The sequence below is a fragment of the Martes martes genome (assembly GCF_963455335.1).
Source record: "Martes martes genome assembly, chromosome: 14".
NCBI classification, from domain to species: Eukaryota; Metazoa; Chordata; class Mammalia; order Carnivora; family Mustelidae; genus Martes; species Martes martes.
Window position 1 is genome coordinate 34143717 of NC_137902.1, and position 21681 is coordinate 34165397.

Sequence of the window (21681 nt, forward strand, 5' to 3'; positions counted from 1 at the left end):
AAGCCTCTGCCTTCGGCTCAGGTCATGATCCCAGGGTCCTGGGATCGAGCCCCACATCGGGCTCTCTGCTCAGCAGGGAGCCTGCTTCCTCCTCTCTCTCTGCCTGCCTCTCTGCCTACTTGTGATTTCTGTCTGTCAAATAAATAAATAAAATATTAAAAAAAAAAAAAAAAAAAAGGATGTTCAGTATTGCACTGTTAAGCCAAAAAAAAAAAAACCCTTAAATAGTCCAAAGTCCATGAGTAAGGACTTAAGTAAATAATTTATAATCCGCTCTACTGTGGAATAGCGACAGTCATACAAATCTGTGTACACTGGCATTTGAATCTATTCAAGACCTACTGTTAAGGAAAACATGCAAGTTGCGGAAGAGCAGTTATGCATTCCATTCTCATTTTTTTGTTAAGTAAAATGCTTTTCTATGCACTGAAATAAATATGGGACAGTATATAACAAGGAATTATCACTAAGAGGTTGATATGAAGCCCTTCAACTTTATATATTTCTGTGATGGGTACTTGTGTGTTTATATATTTGTCACTTTTGCAATTAAAAAATATTTTAAGCTATTCAAGCAACAGAAAGAGCTGGTCTTCTATGAGCACTGACTACTATTTTAAGAGAGCCAAATGTCTCAACTCTTCCCAGATAACATGGAGTCCGAGAGGCTAGATCCAGCCTGGGAAATTGTTTCCTGTGCAGACCTTGAGGGTGACATGAAGCCGGCCCTGTGGCCATGAAGGGGAGTTCCAAAGTCAGCATCCAGGGACAAAAGCTAAAGAGACAGCCAAAGAGCTCACCCCAAGGGGCCAGGCAGAGAGGCAAAATCCACTGGATGAGAACCTCTGACACCAACCCAAAGCCAGCTGGCCCTGCACGGAGGGTGGCTGTGGCCCCGAAGTCATCTTCTGAACAGCGGAGGGGAAATGCCTCACCGGGCATCTGCCACCTCAGAAGCCGGAAGGGAGGAAACCATGAGGTAGGGAACCATCAGTGAATAACCCGAGTATAAAGCAGCAATAAAGCCTTATGCTTGTTTCAATTTCCTATTTAGGATGGTTTCAGATTTTAAAAAAGGAAAAGAGAACACATTTGCCTTCTTAAATTATAGTTTTTTAGGTGGAACTTAATTTCTTTCCAGTCATAGGTCTGTGAAAATTTGCATACTGCCTTGATGCAAATAATTTTTTTCAGAGTACCTCATTGTACTCCACTAGCCTGGAGGGATTTTATAGAATCAAGCCCGTCCGTCTTTCTTTGACATCTGATTTTGGTAAATGACCATCAGATGGGAGAGTTGCTGCAAGACAGTGCCCCCAACTCCTGAAGCATCGGGCTGGGAGGAAGAAGATGCCTTCACCACTTCTATCCCCCGAAAGCTGTTCGTCTGAGCCCTCTAAGGCAGTCAGCCATCGCCCGGTGCAGCCGAGCTGGGTGAGAAGTCCTTTTTAGGCAAGACACTGAAAGGAGTTGGCTGAGCAGATCTAAAACCCTTGGTCACCAGGGCGGAGCCAGCCCCGGGGCAGAAGTATTACTTCACAGTTGCATTGGCTTCCTGTGGCTGCCAATAGAGGCGGCATCTGGCAGCCAGCCCACCGCAGAGAAGAGGGAACTCCGCGGAGAAGAAACTAGCGACGAGGCCCCAAAGGTGGAAGTGCAGCCTGAAAACCCCGGGTGAGACATGGAGGGCACAGCCAGCTGGCCTTGCCGCTCTGCAGAGCGAGGGATGGCCTGTGGGACCCCTGAGGCTTTACAGGACGCACCTGCCTCCTACCGTGGGCCCATTCCAGAGGCACTTTCCGCACATGATTTAATCCCTATCATTTACCCCGTATCATAAGGCGATGCGGAAGGTGCTATTATTTTTCCATTTCTCAGACAGAGAAATGAAGCTCAGAGAGGTAAAATAACTTGCCCCGGGACAGACAACCAGGAAACAGAGGAGCCCAGATTCCAACGCCTCTGCATGGCGGGTCCAGAGACCAGACTAGGACCACAGCACCTTCGGCTTTCAAGCGAAAATCAAGACAATGAGGTAAAGGCTAGCTCTGCCTCCAACCGACACTGGGGATTGGAGCAATCTTGTCTCCTCCCCTGTAGGTAATATTTTGGGTTTCCTTCCTTGCACACAACCAGGCAAATGACTGCAATTCTAAAAAGAGATAAATATAAAAACAAGAAGTGAAAGACTGCAGACACCTGAAACCCGACCATTTCTGCAAGTCGGAGCTAGCGGAGCCGCCACACAACAGAAATAGTTCTGTCCTGTTCAGATAGGCTTTGTTTGGCTACATGGCTGCACATGCAGCGGAGTGATAGCAAGTCCTGAGAGTCCGCTCCTTTGATGAGTTCAGCACACAAAGGCCTACATTTTGATGTAATCTGATAGCATGTAGTTCAGTCCTAGACAAACTGCCACTGTGAGGAAGTGATAAACCCAACTTCCTGCACAGAGCTGCCTGAGATAACACTTTCCATGGACTGGAAGAAAAAAGAGAGAGAGAGACATGATTGCTACAGAAATTTAAAAGAACGATTCCATTCTTAATAAATAAGCCCTTTCCCATGAGGCTCCAGCAATGGCGAAGTAAAGCGGACAGCAGTCAGGTGACTGTGTAGTATTTCCACATATGACTTAATTCTGACTTTTATTCATTGACGATGTCAGTCACTGGAGAGTCACTTGGTCGTTCTCTTAAGGATACTTTAGTCCAGACTCGAAATCTCAGGTATCTTCTTAGCCAGCAGAACATCCCTGCAGTTGACCAAGAACTCACATCGGGGAACTCACATTGCCTCCCTCTGGGTCATTAAAGAGGTTGATTGAGTCTGAATAAATATGCATCAGAAATGTTGCCAACTTACCAAAGAAGGACTAAATAAATTGTATCATATATAAACAGCCAGTAAGAGCTGACTGTGCTGGGGGGCAGTGGGGGCGCCTGGATGGCTCAGTGGGTTAAAGCCTTTGCCTTCGGCTTTGGTCCTGATCCAGGGTCCTGGGATCGAGCCCCAAATCAGGCTTTCTGCTCAGCAGGGAGCCTGCTTCTGCCTGCCTCTCTGCCTACTTGTGATCTCTCTCTCTCTGTGTCAAATAAATAAATAAAATCTTAAAAAAAAAAAAAAGAGCTGACTGTGCTGGGAATTTTCTGTGAGTGCATTGATTCATTCATTCACTAATCTGGCGAATAGTTATTGAGTGCCAACTGTGTGCTAGGAAATACAAGAGCAAAGAAAGAAAGAAAGAGCTACTTCCCTCAAGGACTAGTTAGGGAGACAGATGTTAAAGTAAACACACAAATACACGTAAATCACAAAGCATACTGACTGCTTTGAAGAGAAAAGGACAGGATGGCCTGATTTTGGTTTTGGATGGGGTGGTCATTTCCCTGATGTGAGATTTGGGCCTGAGTCATCCAAGCAGACCAAGAGTGAGAGAAGAGATTTTCAGCAGAAAAAACAGGTCATATCAAGGTCTTGAGTTAGGAGAGAACATGGTGCCCTCAGGAGCTAAAGGAAGGCAGTATGTCCAGAATAAATTGAGCAAGGAAGAGAGAGGCTTAGGACATAAGTCTAAAGTACAGAGAAGCCAGGTCAGGCAGGGGCCCTGCAGGCCATGGAAAGGAGTTAGGCTTTATTTTGAGCACATAGGACCATTCCATAAACCACCGCTAAACCTCTCATAGTGTTTGGCTTCTAGATGGTTTTCTAGGCAAGGATCTCTAAGAAATGCAGCAACCCCAACATTCTTTGGGGGGAATGGTGAAATAAAATCTCTACAAGTAATTTTAGAGCATCAAAGGTATTCCCCTCAGGTCAGCCAGTTCAGCCAAGCCACAAACCGGTATGAGAAAAAAAATCAGGATGATAAAAAATTAATGAATCCCACGACATTTCATTTTTTTTTTAAAGATTTTATTTATTTGTCAGAGAGAGATCCATAAGCAGGCAGAATGGCAGGCAGAGGCAGAAAGAGAAGGAGGTTTCCTGCTGAGCAAGAAGCCCAATGCAAGACTCGATCCCAGGACCCTGGGATCATGACCTGAGCCGAAGGCAGCCGCTTAACTGACTAAGCCACCCAGGCGTCCCTTATTTCATTATTTTAATATGATTACAGAGTAACATGGTAGCACTCTACCATGATGGATAGACTGGCCATTTGGACCAATCTTCTTGTTTTACAAGAGAAGAAAACAAGGCCCAGAAACGGACTTTGGAAATTCCTTTGCGGCAGTCACTGGGATGGGAAAGTCAATCTGCTGGTGCTAAGCAGCTCACCAGCCTGTCACTGAAGACAATGGATCGGAAAAACTGGGCTTCTGACGTGCAACACCAGCTTCAAGTTTTCCCTCCTTAGGGCTTCTTAATGTGTTGGTTTTATTCCACAGTCAAGTGATTTAAAGAGCCTTAAAGCACAGGGTAATAAAGTCATGTTTTCCTCTTGTGTGTATTTCCAAGTCCAGACCCCATCAGCTACCAGACCTGAACTCTAGGGGTTTTGAAGTACTGAGTATGAGTACAGATTTGCTTTTCATTCTGAGGCTCCTGACAAGAGATCCTGGCTTCCTTCAAGTGAGGCTACAGAACTTACCGGTTTGAGATTTAATCATGTTATTTAAAAAAGGACTGACACCTCCAGAACCAATGAGACATCACCTTTGCTACTCTGACAGCTTTCCACTTGAGCTGACTGAATTCCTGCTATGTGGTAGCTCTCTGACCTCGGAACAGTTTCACTTAGCTGACCTCACATAAAACTCCCTACCTCTCTGGGTCTCTGCTTCTCTTCACATGATGCCTAAGATCCTTGCATGCCTGACATTTTTGTGTCCAAGACAAATAAAAAAAAATTTAGAATCTTCACAGAAAATGACCTTGGTACCACCACTTTAGGATGGAAGGAAGGAAGAAGGGAGGGAGGGGGAGAAGGAGAAAGTGGGATAAGAGGAGAGGGAGGGAGGGACAGAGGAAAGGGGGAAGAAAGGGAGAGAAGGTTAAAAAAGAAGGAAAAGAGGGAAGAAGTCATTAGTGAACAAACTAAGGAAGGAAAAGGGGGAAAAAGTTGTGCTTTCCAAACCTCTCTGCAACCTTAATAGAAATATATTGGGCTTGGGGCACCTGGGTGGCTCAGTGGGTTAAGCCTCTGCCTTCAGCTCGGGTCATGATCTCAGGGTCCTGGGATCGAGCCCCGCATTGGGCTCTCTGCTCAGCAGGGAGGCTGCTTCTTCCTCTCTCTCTCTCTGCCTCTCTCTCTGCCTACTTGTGATCTCTGTCTGTCAAATAAATAAATAAAATCTTTAAAAAAAAAAAAAAGAAAGAAATATATTGGGCTTGAGTTGTGAATAAGTTATTGCTTATTTAGCCATCAAAACACAGCCCAGTGGAGTATGCCTAAGCATCGGTTACAGATTTTGACTCTGGATACCTTATGCGTCAGCAACTTCTGTTTAAGAAAACAAATGAAGTTTCAAGAAAAAAATTGTTACAGAGGAGGAATGCTTTTTTTCTTTTAAATTTGAAATACTTTATATTGCAAAGGTTTTGTGAATTGGTGACGTCTATGAAAATCACTTAGCCCAGAGCCTAGCACTTAGTAAATGCTCAGTAATTGTTATATAATGCTCATACTATGGAGAACCAGAAAGCCCAAAACCCAGACCTCTGAATTGCTATGTGATTTAAGCAGATGTCTCCACCTCTCTGAGTTTGTTTTCTAAATTTGTTAAGAGGAATGGATTGGATCAAATTGAATAAGGTGGTATTTAGGGCTTTTCCAGTACTATTCTACAAGTCCATTTCTAATGTGTTAGGGCTCCCATGTTTGAGATGAACATTAATGTCATTTTAATGAAAATAATTTGGGGGCGCTGGGGTGGCTCCATTGGTTAAGCATCTGACTCTTGATTTTGGCTCAGATCGTGATCTCCAGGTTGTGAAATTGAGCTCTGTGTGGAGTTCTGTCCTGGGAGTGGAGCCTGCTTGAGATTTTCTCTCTCTTTCTCCCTCTACCCTTCCTTGCCTCCCTCCCCGAAAAACGAAAAGAAAATAATTTCTTTTTCACATCATAGTATATTTTTTAAACTTTTTTTTTTTTTAAGATTTTATTTATTTGAGAGAGAGAACACAAGCAGGGAAGAGGGGCAGAGGGTGAGTGAGAAGAAGACCCCCGGCGGAGCAAGGAGCCTGAATGCAGGGTTCAATGTGGAGCTCGACGTGGGGCTCGACGTGGGGCTCGACATGGGGTTCAACATGGGGCTCACTGTGGGGCTCAATGTGGGGCTCAATATGGGGCTCGATCCCAGGACCCTAGGATCATGAGGTAAGCCAAAGGCAGATGCTTAACCAACTGAGCAACCCAGGTGCCCCATCTTACATCATATTATAAAGCACCTACATAACTGTGCAGATTTTGGAGCATTAAAATTAAAGAGAAGTCAATGGGATTAACATTTGCTTAAAGCACCAATCTTAAGGGCAAATTCTAGGCAAGTAATTAAAATGTAAATCCTCTTAAGAAATGTCAAGTTAGGGAGTCTGGTCCTAATACTGCATTGTGGTATTTGCCTCTCAGAATTTGCCCAAGCTCTGCTGGCTCTTAATTTAATCACAACATCTGCTCAAGACTCAGGACTTCCTACAACTGGAATTTAAACACCCCTAGGAGACTGCCCTTTCCCTGAGGGCTGCTCTTCAAGTAAAAATGTTTTTGCCTCCCAAATTGAGTCAACACATCTGTTCCTACCTATCTTAAAAGCTTCATCAATTCAATAACTGTCCAAAAGGAAGAGGAAAAAAAAAAGCTATTGTGTGATGAAAAATTTTGGCAAAACTTATGAAAACACATTCTTAAAACATCTCTCATTTCTGAGAAACAAAGTAAAATGTATGAATTGTTTTTTGTTTCATGACTAACAAAATGATTCATTGCTACAATGAGGTATTTTGACCATATCTACATAAAACAAGTACGAACATTCAATTGAAAAAATAAAAATAACTCAATTAGAAAAATAAACTTTGAGTACCTCCTCTCTAAAAGGCACTGAACTTGGCCTCAAACACTAGGCAAGCTGTCATGCTCAAGTTTAAGCTATTCATGTGTTAGCTGTAGCTTCTACACACGGAGAAGTTTCTTAACAACAACTCCTCTGTGCTGACACAGTAGCCACCAGCCACATGTGTCTACTCAGCACTTGAAATGTGACTAGTCAGATTGAGGTGTGTTGTAAGAGTAAAATACACACTAGATTTAGAAGACTTAGAACAAAAAGAGAAGGCAAATGTTTCATTGATTTTATATCAATTATATATTGAAATGACACTATTTTGAATATGTTGTATTAAAAATATATTGTTGACTTAAATTCATCTGTTTTCCTTCACCTTTTTAATGTAGCTATTAGAAAATCAACATTACATATATAACTTGAATTTGGTTCACATTATATGTCTTTGGGGAGCTCCCGGCTTAGCCTCTTGGCTTATTGTTTATTCTAAGGCTTAGAATCCACCTAGGAGTTCTTAGTCACAAACACCTTATTCTTATTTCAAGAAAGATTCTGTCTGGTGTCAACTTATAGATTTGTAACTAGAAACCAAACTTGTAAAAGTACATCTGGAGTGATGAATATTTATTTAAATGAAAAGATACTCATATTAAATTTGGTGAGGAAATAAAGGTTTAAAAACAGCATTTAATGAAGAAATACCCTCACTTATTTTTTTTTAAGATTTTATGTATTTATTGGTCACAGAGATAGAGAGTACACAAAGGGGGGAGCAGCAGGCATAGGGAGAAGCAGGCTCCTCACTGAGCAGGGAGCCTGATGTGGGGCTGGATCCCAGCACCCTGGGATCATAACCTGAGCTGAAGGCAGACGCTTTGACTGAGCCACCCAGGCGCTCCTTACCCTCACTTATACTTAAAGAAATAAAACTAAGACAAAATAAGGCAGGTACTTAAAAATTTTATAATATCCATTGTTAATGGTGGTGATGGGAAACAGCATTTTCATACACTATTTGTGAGACTATAAATTGGTACAAGCTCTTTGGAGGGCAATTTAGCAATAGCTATTAATATTTGTAATGTATAGGGCGCCTGGGTGGCTCAGTGGGTTGAGCCCTGCCCTCAGCTCAGGTCATGGTCTCACGGTCCTGGGATTGAGCCTTGCATTGGGCTCTCTGCTCGGCGGGGAGCCTGCTTCCCCTCTCTCTCTCTCTCTCTCCCTGCCTCTCTGCCAAAGAAATAAATAAAATATTTAAAAAATATTTGTAATGTATATACAAGTCGATTCAGGATTTCCATTTTAAGGATTTTACCCAACAGTTATATGGACACATTCGTGCAAATTTTGGAATAATAAAAGACCACAAATGATCTAAAGGTATACAGTATATTCATATACTGGAATACTATAATGCCAATAAAAATGATGAGGGTCTCAATATTAGTAGTATTAGTAGTAAGAATTAAAATATTAAGGGGTGCCTTTTTTTTTTTTTTTTTTTTTCGGGGGCGCCTGGGTGGCTCAGACCTGAACCGAAGCATCTGCCTTCGGTTCAGGTCATGATCCCAGGGTCCTGGGATCGAGCCCCACATCAGGCTCCCTGCTTGGCAGGAAGCCTGCTTCTCCCTCTCCCTCTGCTGCTCCCCTGCTTGTGTTCCCTTTCACTGTGTCTCTCTCTGTCAAATAAATAAATAAATAAATAAATAAAATGTATTCGGTATCTTTAATAGTTATAAGGCTAGTCAGATTATAAGCGGCTGCCTTCGGCTCAGGTCATGATCCCAAGGTCCTGGGATTGAGCCCCACATAGGACTACCTGCTCAGTGGGAAACCTGCTTCTCCCTCTTCCACTCCCCCTGTTTGTGTTCCCTCTCTCTCTATCAATTAAATAAATAAAATCTAAAAAAAAAAAAGAATTATAATATTAAGAAACAATAAATTAAAAAGGCACAGTGCAAGAATTATTTACTCAGAATTATCTGAGATTATGTCTTCTGCCATCAGACAGAATGGAAGTTTCAAATAATCATTAAACTGAATTTTAGAGAAAAGTTATACTTTTCTTCACCAGCTGAATTTGGGGGACTAAACATTTATTATACCTGCTACATTTGTGTTTGTAGAGGTCTTTCTGAAATCAGGACAGACTGAAGAAGAGCAGGACTAGAAGGCATCTTATGTGAGGGCCTGGCACACGGTAAGCACTTTACAAATGCCTGTTGTCAGTATTAGGCATAATAGTTTCAGTTCAGAGAGACACAAACTAAACCAAGGTAATGATAGCAGCTGGGGGGGAAAAGAGAGCCATGTGATAGCTATAGAGAAAGCAGAATCAACAGGACCTTGTGACTGAAAGCAGGCAGGAGCTGGTAAGCTAGAGCAAAGCCTTCAGGATCATTTCCAAGGTGGGCAGGAGGAGCCAGGTGGATGATGGAGCTCATCTCTGAGTCAGGACACTCAGAAGAATGTGAAACTTTAAGGAAAAGATAAGTTCAGTTTGGGACATTAGAAATTTATTTTTTAAATATTTATTTATTTGAAATACAGAGAGCAAAGTGAGAGAGGGAGCAGAAGCAGAGGGGAGCGGCAGAAGGAGACTCCCCGCTGAGCAGGAAGCCCCATGCATGGCTCCGTCCCAAGACCCTGGAATCATGACCTGAGCCAAAGGCAGACACTTAACCAACCGAGCCATCCAGGTGCCCCTAATTTTTTTTTTTTTTAAGATTTCATTTATTTATTTGAGAGTGAGAGTACGAGCAGGGGCAGGGAGTAGCAGAGGGAGAGGGAAAAGCAGGCTTCCTGCTGAGCAGGGGGCCTAATATGGGGCTCGATCTCAGGACCCTGGGTTCATGACCTGAGCTGAAGGCAGATGCTTAAACGACTGAGCCAGCCAGGTGCCCCGGGACATTATAAATTTAAAGAGTCCTATGAATCTCCAAACATAACCCCTGAGTAACTGGATCCATCTCTCCAGAATTCAGTGGGAGAAGATTAAGTTACAGTATCTATCCTCACTGTAGGAGCGGTGTGGAAGTTAAAGCTATGGGTTTGGATGAAGCTCCTCAGGGAGAGCTGAGGACAAGACCAAGGGAATACAGTGCTTAAAAGGTGTTATGGGTTGAATTGTGTCCCCTTCCTCAGAGCCATATGTTGGAATCCTAACCCCCAGAACCTTTGAATTGATGTTATTTAGAACTAGGGTCATCACAGAGGTCATTAAGTTACAATGAGGTCACTAGGGGAGCGGAGGCTAATCTAATATAACTGGTATCCTTATAAAAAGGGGAAACTTAGACACAGGGGCATGCACACAAGGAGAACACCACGGACAATAAGGCAGACATCAGGGTGATGTTTTTATAAACCAAGGAACCAACCTTCCCAACACCTTGATCTCTGACTTCAAGCCCCCATAACTGTGAGACAATGAACTATTGTTTAAACAATTATGTAGTACATTCTTATGACAGCCCCAGAGATACATACAAAAGGTAAACAGAATGAAAAATGTACAAACAACATTTAGATGGTTAGGTCCAAGAAAGGAAGAAACCCAGAAAAGCATGTAACACCAAGCCAAGAACAGGAAAGAATTTTCAAAGGAGGTCATGACCAACAAAATCAGATGTTTCCAAGAAGTCAAGCAGGAAGACAGAAAAGGTGACCCCTGACAAAGCAACAGAGAGGTCATCATTGACCTCGAGAAGAGTATTGTCATGGGAGTGAAAGAGATGGAGGCTAGACTATGGTGGAGTAAATAAGATGTGAGAAGAAAAATAGGCTTTTCAGAAGTTTAGAGAAGGAAAGTAAAGGGTAGAAAGCAAGTTAAAGAGAGATCATTGGGTCACATATTTCTTTAATGAGGAAGATTTGGTACAACTACCCGACAAGGGCAGTGAGCCAGTGGAGAGGGAAAGGTTGAAGAAGAAACAGAGTTAGAGATGATACAAATGGAGATAGAGACAGAGATGAGACATGGAAGATGGAGATGGAGACAGAGATGAGAGACAGAGATGACAAGTGGAGCTAGAGATGGAAATGGAGATGAGAGATGGAGATGAAACATGAAGATAGATGGACACAGACATGAGAGATGGAGATGAAGATGGAGAAGAGAGAGGAGATATAGAGAAGTGGGAGGACAGGAAAGGGAAAAGGAGAGACAGATATGGAGATAGACAGAGAGATGATAAGGAGACAGACAGAGAAAGAGAAGGAGAAAAAAAGGAGGAGAGGGGGAGGAAGGTGGAAGACGTAGAAGGGGATGGGGGAAAGGAGAAAGGATCTTGAGGAGCTATTCTGATGGCTGGGTAAGTGTGGTCAGGGACAGCCACAACACATTTCCATCAAGAGTGGCAGCAAGGCCAGGGTCAGGGTCTGGGATGCACCACTGGGAATGAGAGTGACAGAGGCAATGAGGCCCCCTGAGGCATCCAGTGATGGAGGGTGGCGGCAGCAGCGTCCTCCTCACACTGATTTTAGCTATGGCCCTGGTTGCTGCCCTTGCTTCTGTTTTCTGAGCTACTTCTCTAGCCTCTTTAGGGATTCTGGGAGCTTCTCACCATCTTTTTGGTTCATTCTTTTTGTTTTGCTCTACCTGATAGCTTCTGTTGCTTACAACTAAGAATTTTGCCTATTTCAACCATGCAAGATGCTTAGCATTTTTTAATTCTCCCAGCAAATCTGAGAGGTGGATTTATATTATCATCTCCATCTTCCCAATGTGCAAACTGAGACATGAGGAGCTTAAGTCATGTGCCCAATGTCACAAAGCTAGCAGATAACACAGGCCAAACTCAAGCCCAGCCCTAGCTGCCCCCAGAGCAGTTGACAGTTACATATCCTACTGTCCTTTACTTAAGCAAGCCCCGTGGTTACTAGAACCACACGCCCTCCACGCCACCGCTGTGTCCGCTCAGCTCCTTCACGATGCTGAGGTGGAGTGAGGAGTGCAGGAGGCAGAGAGAGGGAGGCAGCTGTGAAAGATAAAGGAGGAGGCTGAAGGAGGCTGCAGGACTGGGCATGGCGAGCCTCAGATCACAGATCTGACAAAATCTCAGCCAGGGCTTTGGTCTCAAAGTGGGGCTGTGGAGCACAAAGACTGCTCATTCGAGGAGTCCCACGTTAGAACGCTAGCCCTGCCCTCACCTTGCTCTGTCGCAGGCTGGGGCTGCGCAGGAAGAGCACAGCCGCCACTCCAAGCCCATGGTGGATGCGGCAAAGCGCGCTCCTCCAAGCTGAAACTCAAGCTCCTTGAAGGGAGAGCTGAGTGGCGCACATCCATTGCAGCCACACCTACCGCTCACCTTCCTTCCTCTTGGAATGCGAGGAACTTAAAAAACTCTTAGGGGGTGCACCTGGATGGCTCAGGAGGTTATGTGTCTGACTCGATTTCGGCTCAGGTAGTGATCTCAGGGTTGTGGGATCGAGCCCCACGTCAGGCTCCCTGCTCATGAGGGAGTCTGCTTTGGTCTCTCTCTCTCTCCCTCCGACCCGCCCCCCTCCATGGGTGCACGCGTGAGTGTTCTCTTTCTCTCTCTCTCAAGTAAATAAATTTAAATCTTTATTCAAAAAAAAAAAAAAAAAAAAGCAAACCAACTTTTAGAGATGCCCGTTCTGCTCTCCCTCCACCATGGTTTGTTCGGAGGTTGGGTTCCCACTGCACCTGCTCTGATCTACTTGGTCTTACACACATGGGTGATCCCACATCTTCAAAGAAATATAAAGTAGCTGCACCTCAAATCATGCCAACAAATCTGTGCAAATGCTACAGTGTTCCATCAACACAAAATGTGAAAAGGAGATTTGTTATATTACTTTATTGATTGTGACCAGTATTTCAATTTGGAGTCTGCTTTGTCACCCAAACGTAGAGCGAGTCTTCATGCCATGATCATTGTAGAGACAGTGGCAAATGATGGTGGATTCTGGGGCTATACGATCTGGTGAATTCAGGTCAGAGCAAATGCCATGGCAACCCAACCCCAATGCAAATCTTGGTAAAGGGAGAGAAGAAGCCAAGAGCCTCACAGAGAAAACTGGTCTGCAAAGAATACAGTGCCAAGAAAAGCAAAGGCAAGAGACTATGTGTCTACAAGAAGAGAGAGACATAAAGAGAGCCTGATGACCGTCCATCTCCTGTGAGCCAACTGGACTTCCAGGACTGCATTCTGTAAAGTATTCTTTTTTTTTTTTTAACTCAATTTCCTTTTTCACTTGTGCTAACTAGCTGAGTGGGCTAAGTTGTGGCATTTAAACAATCTCTGAGATACTTCTCCGCAGCCTCCTACTTCTCTCCCTGCTTCTAGTATCGATACTTTCCAGTGTACTTCACATGGGAAACCGAAGGAGTCTTCTTCAATCATTGCTTCATTATGTCACTTTCTCCTCCACATACACACAAATCTTACCTAGGTTCCCACTTGTACAGGTAAAGTATCTCAGCCTGGCATTTACAGCTCTCCTCGCTTTGGCTCCAATTCACTTTCTTATGACTCCCTTACTTATACCCCATCTTTAGATAAACCAAAACCCCTGAAGTTTCCCCAATGTTCCTTGCTTTTCAGCTTTCGAACCTTTTGTCAAGTCTCAACCTGGAAGCCCATTCCTGCCCTCATCTACCTAACTTTATTCTAGCTATCCAACAGAAATGTTCTCAAATGCTTCTCCATGAAACATTCTCTGATCCACTTAGCTGGTGTAGTATTACTCTCTTCTGGATGCATCACTAATGGCATTGGTAGGATATAAGTGCTCTTCTGTCTATACTGTAATTACATACATATATATGTAGCTCATCACTTCTACCAAACTTCTTATAAGCTTCCTGAAGACGAGAACAAGGTTACTCATCTTTATTTTAACTTGGTCCTAAACCTTCTTCTCTTTTCACTCTCTTCTCTCCTTAAATGATCCATGATATTAACTCCATCATCCACACAATGATACCTCCAGCTCTGACCTCTGAACTCTACAAATACCTGCTATGTGATGTACTCACATGGGTGTCTCAAGGCTCTTTACTGTCAAGATGTTCAGTGGAGGGGCACCTGGGTGGCTCAGTGGGTTAAGCCTCTGCCTTCGGCTCAGGTCATGGTCCCAGGGTCCTGGGATCGAGCCCTGCATCGGGCTCTCTGCCCAGCGAGGAGTGTGCTTCCCCCCTCTCTCCTCCTGCCTCTCTGCCTACTTGTGATCTCTGTCTGTCAAATAAATAAATAAAATCTTTAAAAAAAAAAAAAAAAGATGTTCAGTGGAAACTCATTATAGTGTCCCCAACCCAACTCAGGACTCCTCCGTGTTTCCTTTCTCAGTAAATGCCACCCATCCCCCAACCAGCCATCCAATTCTACAAGCCAGAATCTAGGGGTCTTCCTCAAACCCTCCTACCTGTCAACCACTGTGTCTAATCCATCACCAAGTCTTTTTTTTTTTTTAATGATTTTATTTATTTATTTAACAGACAGAGATTATAAGCAGGCAGAGAGGCAGGCAGAGAGAGAGGGGAAGCAGGCTCCCCACTGAGCAGAGAGCCTGATGTGGGGTTCAATCCCAGGACCCTGAGATCATGACCTGAGCAGAAGGCAGAGGCTTTAACCCACTGAGCCACACAGGCGCCCCTCCATCACCAATTCTTACTGATTTTACTAAGTAGTATTCAAATCCCACAACTTTCCTCCACCTCCACTGCCATCCCCTGAATCCAAGCTATCATCAGCTCCCACCTTGTCTACCATCTTCTGCCTGGAATTCTAGCCAGCCTCCCCACATCAACTCTAGCCTCAAATCTCCAAACCATTCTAGGTTATACGGATGTAATGGCCTTCGGGTTTTAAAACTTAAATCTGGCCAGGTCATCGTTAAAGGTTTAAAAAATCTTCAATGACTTTCCATTGTTCTTAAGACAAATACCCAAGTCCTTAATATAAACTGACCACAGAGCCCTCCATCATCTGGCCCATTTACCTCTCTAGCCTAATTTTGTCCTCAATATTTCAGTCATAGCGGGCTATTTTCAGTTCCTCAAAAGTGTCCTGCTCTCTACAGTCTTGAGGTCTTTACACATGTTGTTTCTTCTCATGCCATCTACCATTTTTGCCTAATCAACTCCTGTTTGTCCTTCTAGTCTTAGCTCAGACCTCAGCTCTTCAGAGAAGCCTCCCCAGACCAGATCTGGTCCCTCATTTACAGGAAGTCAACAAATTCTCAGGCTCCTTCTAACTTCTTTCTCTGCCACTCTTAATGCCTGACTTTCTTTCTCAGAATTAAAAGCTGGGCTGTCACCCCTCCAATAAGGCATTCATACTCCAAGCAGAAAGAAAAGGAAGGGTAAAGGGCAAAATGCATGTGCCAACTGGACTCATCTCTTTTTATCAGAAAAACAAAAAATGGTTTTCCTGGAAGCCCCACATAGGAAACTTTTACCTGTATCTCTCTGGCCAGACTGGGGTTGTGGCCACTCTAGCTTCAAAGGTATGTGTTCTTAAAGAGACATACTGTCTTCGTCACAACTGGAAGCCCGGTAGTGAGAAATAAAGGGATACTTGAGATAGGAGGCCAGCCAAGAGTGTCTGCCACACTACTGTCACAAACAACCAGAATAACTGCGTTTCAAGGTTCTGACTCAATCGCAGAAGCCTAGATGAAAGGGATCCTTTTCAAGTTGGAATTTTGAGCAAAGAAGTTCAGGCTATGCATGTGTGGAGCTAAGTTATACAGATGAAAAGTGGAAAATTCTATCAAATACATGGTTGTTTTATCTATGTAATACTAAATTTTTCTGCTTAAACTGAACATATGGCATAATTGAAAAGATATTTTTGAAAAGATATTTTGAAAAGATATTTTTGAAATCTTATTTTTGAAAAGATATTTTTATCACTGTTTTTTGTTTTTGGGGTTTTTTGTTGTTGTTTTTTGTTGTTTTGTTTTGTTTTTGAGAGAGAGACAGAGAGAGCACACATGTGCATGCAGGAGTAGGGGGTGGGGAAGCCAAAAACAGAGGCAGAGAGAGAGAGAGAGAGAGACTCTTAAGCAGGTTCCACATTCAGTGCAGAGCCCAACACGGGGCTCAATCTCACACCCCTGAGATCATGCCCGAGCTGAAATCAAGGGCTGGGTACCAAACCCACTGAGCCATCCAGGCATGCCTTATCCCTGTATATTCTTTTTTTTTTTTTAAGATTTTATTTATTCATTTGACACACAGAGATCACAAGTAGGCAGAGAGAGAGAGAGAGGAGGAAGCAGGCCCCCTGCTGAGCAGAGAGCCCGATGCAGGGCTCGATCCCAGGACCCTGAGATCATGACCTGAGCCGAAGGCAGAGGCTTAACCCACTGAGCCACCCAGGCACCCCAATCCCTGTATATTCTTAATTTAAAAAATTAACTTTGAGGAAGTTGTCACTATCAAAATTTAAGCCTGCAATTCAAGCCTGCTGCCCTAGGGGTCACTCCTTCACTCATGCGGTTTCATTCCACCTTCCGCGCAGGTATTTGTTCAGGTCCAGAGGGGGGAAATGGGACTTCGCCACACATCCATTACATATAGAATAAGCAGGTAGCCAATTCAGCTGTATTAAAAACTAAGAAATCAGAAGGCTATGTAAGAAGAAATTAAGAATGCAAGGTATCTATAGAGTGATTGAGCCCATTCTAGATAGATAGATAGCCCATTCTAGATAGAATGAGGGAAGCAGAGTGATCTGTGGGGAGAGGTTTCACCAACAAGGAAATGACAAGTTTGATAACTCAGAGCAAGAACAGATTAAATATGGAACATAGGCAGCAAGAATACAGCAAACAGGACATGCTTGCTTACTCTGTGGCAGAATCTGTTTTTCAGTTAGTATCATTGCCTTAAATTAGTTCAATTCAACTAACACTGACCATCATCAATGTGCCAGAAATTCTGGGAAGAACTGGTATTCTTCCCTGCCCTGCTGGGAAGGGTAAAGAATATTATTGCTAGATGGAATTTTGGAGGGCACACATTCTTTCCTTTTTAAAGACAAGAATATTAAGACCTAGAAAAATTAAATGATTCTCCATTGTCACCAGTTAGTTAACAGAAAGCCATGGCAAAATCTAGGGTCTTCGGAATCTCATCCAGACAAAATCCTTACGACATAAAAAGAGGCAATCTCTATGTTAGGGTAGTTCCTCAGTTTCAGAGACACTGGGGTTTTGTTGTTGTTGCTTTTATTTTGTTTCTTTCTTACAAACGATTTATTACATACAAAGACATGCCATTCAGAAATTCTCCCTGATTCTCAAAGTTGCCATGATATTTTTCTTCATCAACATCAAGCAGTATCAGCAAGCTTGGGTGAACCTACCCAATGCTGATCAGTCTACTCTCCCCACCATTCTTCCCATACCACTTCCTCTGCCCTCCCTCCCTTCCCTTCATCACCTCCAATGCACATCCACCAGGCTGACTGACACTTGTTAATTAATGGTTTCAAGATGCTCCAATGTTGTGTCAGAAGCTATGTCTCTCAACTTCCTTTGTAAGCTCCAGAAAAACAAACTTCTCAGGAGCTCAAGGTCTGGAATGAGAAGAACTTGGATTACAAATAGAGCTCTGCCATTTTACTGTGTAGCCTTTGGAAAATTATTTAACATCATTAAACCTCAGGCTGTTTGTGTGTTTAGTGAGGAAAACCACATCTACTTTATAAGGGTGATGCAAGGATTTAATGAGATAATGCTCCACGAGCACTGAGTGGCATGAAGTTACATGCCGGTATAAAATCGGGGCTTGATACATGTTCATCACTTTTTTATTTGTTCCCACCTTCTCTTCTCTCCAAGGAATACCTAACCTGTGTCATTGGTCAGATCTGGGTTCAAATCTTAGTTCTTTCACTGACCAGCTGTACAATCTTGAACAATTCTCATTACCTCTCTGAGCCTCTTGGAACAAAGCCTGGCTTATAGGTCATAGCCAATATTTTCTGACCGAAAAAGATATAAATTCCTTATAAATAACACTGAGATAATAAACCTCACCTCACGTGATTGTTAAAGGAGTTAAATGAGATGATGTAAGCAAAATACACCTGCTCTGTTCCCTCCTTTAGCTTACTTGATAAACTGATCGCCTGGGAAGGGGTGGATTTATTGGATGCTATATCAAGAGTCTTTAATTCATATGATATCTTATTATTTATCCATATTTCTTTATTTGCCTCAGGAGTTCCTGGGGGAAGGTGTGATAAGGATACATAGTAGCTCTCTTCTCCATCTGAGTTGTAGATCAACTGAGAAATAAGACAAAGGATAATCAGGTAAGGTTCAAGGTATCCCCTCTATTAAGCTGCTATGGAGACTGGGTTTATGTGAAGCAAGAGACAAGCTGGCACTGAACCTGTTAGGCAGCCTTAAATACCACCCAGGGCCTCCCCATCCTCACCCCACAGAGGAGACCTGCCCCTAGAGGAGCAAATCAAAGTATATGGTCTCTACAGGCAGACTGCAACCCAAAGAAAGAATGGGAGAAGGAAGATGGCCATGTAGGCTCCCGTCCCCTCCCATTCAGGTAACACTCCATCTCCCCAGGGGAGGAGTGAAGGTGGGACAGAGGCCAACATGTTTGGTGAAAACCCCTAGTCTTGGAAACAAAAAGGCGGCTAGAAGCATTCCAAGCATTTGCAGCCTAATAAGCTCTACATGCAAAATGGATTGCCTAGGCATCCTTACTCCCTGTGCCCCCACCACAGGAATTCAGGAGTACAGGGAATAGAGGTTAAGAGCCCAGCCTAGAGGCAGGCTGCCTGGTTTTGAATCCAGGCTCTGCCCCTTACTAGCTCTGTTTCCTTGAGCAAGTTATTTACCCTTCCTGGGCCTCCTCTTGTCTTCTGTAAAATGCAGGTACTGACAGCGTGTTTGTGAGGATTAAAGGAAAGGTCTGTAATGTGCCCGAAACAATAAAGGGTAAGAGCAAAACAAAGGGGAGTCGTTATTACTGGTGAGTTTGTCTTATAAAAGCTACGGGCTCCTTACCCACAGCATAGAGGAAAAGGCGAAACAAAATGCCATGCCACTCAAGAATGGCAAACCAATTATCTAATTCATCTCCCTTGAACCCAAAGCAAAACATAATTACTGTCAACTCCTGATCATACTTGTGATCTCAGGACCATGAAAACCATCTCTCAGTGACACTAGCTCCTGCCCCACCCACTATTACGCTCTTCATCCTTTTCAACTCCAGTCTCTTTTATCCCTTCCAAATGGAATTACACACAACTCTCTCATCTTAGTCCTTTCAAACTACTGCCCTCCCTCATGGACATCGGTGAAGATACTGTCAAAGAGAAAAATCCTACAAGATTTTGTATATTCTTAGGTCAGAGCCTTGGCTGAGGTTGACACAGACAAAAGGCTGGGGTTGGTTTGGGGTTTGTGACGTAAGTGTGAGTTGGGGTTACGCTAAAGAGAGTGGTCTGTTGGCTGCACTCCCCAAGAAGGATTGCTGGCCATCAGTTATACATTATGAGGGCAGCAGATATTTAAGGAAGGAAAGCTGAGAAAGATCTAAATTGAAGGAGACTGGAAATATTTTGTGGAAGTCTGGAATCTGTGTGTGGGTACTCTGGTCAGGATAGGGACCTGAAAGCTAACTGAATAGATCTCTTCTCCTAAAACAGAGGAGCATAAGATGGTGGTGAGATGTGCAGGTTTTGGAGTCAAATAGACCAGGTTCAAGCCCCATTTTTAGCCACTTCTTTGTTCTAGGACCTTGAGTAATTCAAACGTCTGTGTCCCTGTGTCCAAAACTGAGATAAGAACACCCTCTTGTAAGACTATGAAGAGAATTAAATAAAGCAACGAGAGTAACATTCTTAGTACAAGGCCCTGCATGTGTCTGTGTTCACTAAATTAAAGTTATTGATACTACTATACACCATAATAAAAAGAGATAAGAGATTAATATCCAAAATATATAAAGAACATATATAACTCAATAATAAAGAGACAATGAATTTAAAAATGGGCAGGGGAATTAAATAGACTTTTTTCCCAAAGAAGACATCCAAATGCCCAACAGGTACTTGAAAAAATGCCCAATATCACTAATATTCAGGTTGACACAGACAAAAGGCTGGGGTTGGTTTGGGGTTTGTGACGTAAGTGTGAGTTGGGGTTACGCTAAAGAGAGTGGTCTGTTGGCTGCACTCCCCAAGAAGGATTGCTGGCCATCAGTTATACATTATGAGGGCAGCAGATATTTAAGGAAGGAAAGCTGAGAAAGATATATATAATTATCACTAATAAATCAAAACCATGATGAGATATTACCTCACACCTATTAGAATGACTATCATGAAGAAGACAAGAGATAATAAGTGTTGGCAAGGATGAGGAGAAAAGAACACTTGTGCACTGTTGGTGGGAACATAAATTGGTGCAGCCACCATGGAAATGGTATGGAGTTTCCTCAAAAAATTAAAAATAGAACTACCGTATGGTCCAGCAATCCCACTTCTGGAAATATATCCAAAGGAAACAAAAACAGTTTTGAAGAGTTACATGTAGCGTTATTCACAATACTCAAGATATGGAAAAAGCCCAAGTATCTGTCAAAGGATAAATGGATAAAGAAAAAGTGGCACACATATATACGATGGAATATTACTCAGCCACGAGGAAGAAGGAAATCCTGCCATTTGTGACTATATGGACAGAACTTGACTATATTATGCTAAGTGAGATAAGTCAGAAACACTGTATGGCATCATTTATATGTGGAATCCAAACAAGCCAAACTCCTAAAAACAGAGACTAGAATGGCTGTCACCAGGGCCTGAGGGATGAGGAAATAGGAGAGATGTTGTTGAAGGGTACAAGCTAGCACCTAGTAGATAAACAAGTCCTGGAGATCTAACACACAGTATAATGATAATAGAGAACAATACTGTAGCATAAACATCATACTTACTAAGAGACTAGATCTTAATTATTCTTACCAGAAAAAAAGAAATAATAATTATATGATGTCACAGAGGTTTTACCTGACAATACAATGCCAACTACATTGCAATATATAAATATATCAAATTGACATGTATACCTTAAACTTACACAATATTACATTTCAATTAAATCCCAATTTTTTAATGGAAAACCTTTGGGTTAATTCATAGACAGCTTTGATATGCCTGGGGGGCTGAGTCACCCAAGCGTCTGTCTGCCTTCAGCTCGGGTCATGATCCCAGGGTCCTAGAAGCCCCAAGTCAGGCACCCTGCTCAGTGGGGAGCCTGCTTCTCCCTCTCCCTCTTCTATTTCCCCTACTTGTGCTCTCTGGCTCGCTCTGTGTGTGTGTGTGTCAAATAAAGTCTTTTACAAAATTCATAGATGGCTTGGTAATTATTATTTTCTTCATCATATTTTAAAGATTTTATTTATTTATTTGAGAGGCAGAAAAAGAAAGCATGAGAGGGGCAGTGGGAGGGCAGAGGAGAGAGAGGGAGAAGCAGACTCCCCGCTGAGCAGAGAGCCAGGCATGGGGCTTGATCCCAGGACCCTGAGATCACAACTTGAGCAGAAGGCAGATGCTTAACCAACTGAGCCACCCAGGTGTCCCTACTGTCTTCATCATTATGAGATGATCTACTCAACTCTAGAAATTAAGTCTAAGAAAGGAACCAATAATTGAAAACTATTACT